Source organism: Chaetura pelagica, unplaced genomic scaffold (genome assembly GCF_000747805.2).
Source record: "Chaetura pelagica isolate M959 unplaced genomic scaffold, ChaPel_1.0 scaffold962, whole genome shotgun sequence".
Lineage (NCBI taxonomy): Eukaryota > Metazoa > Chordata > Aves > Apodiformes > Apodidae > Chaetura > Chaetura pelagica.
This window is the reverse complement of record NW_009952479.1, coordinates 99,795-100,120: the sequence shown is the minus strand read 5'-3', so window position 1 is coordinate 100,120 and position 326 is coordinate 99,795. Positions and strand designations below refer to the sequence as shown.

At 58.0% G+C, this 326-nt stretch overlaps 1 protein-coding gene across 1 annotated transcript in view; it reads left to right on the top strand.

Moving 5' to 3' along the window:
• The window catches only part of CHMP6 (charged multivesicular body protein 6), an 8,370-nt gene that overhangs the window by 4,988 nt on the left and 3,056 nt on the right, over positions 1-326 (top strand). The window lies entirely within an intron of this gene.

Below are 326 nucleotides of genomic sequence, written 5' to 3'. Positions count from 1 at the left end.
GGTGCGGGGCCGGGCAGCTCCAGGGAACGTCGGGGCAAAACCAGGGTCGGTGTCCAGGGAAGGGGCAGCGGGAGGAGCTGCTGAGCTGCAGGTGACGGGTTGTTCTCTCAGAGAGGAGGATGGAACCAGGGCTGGGGTGAAAACGGGGCTTCAGAAAGGGGGTCACGTCCAGTGAGAAGCTCACTGGGAGTTGCTCATCCTTCTTCTGCACAGGAGCAGTTCAGAGTTGCCTTTTAATCTGCACGTGCTTTTTCCTCTTTTAGAAGCAGCCATCAACACGTTCAGCTTTCAGGTGCTGCTGCAGGCTGATGTGCTTCCTCTGCTGT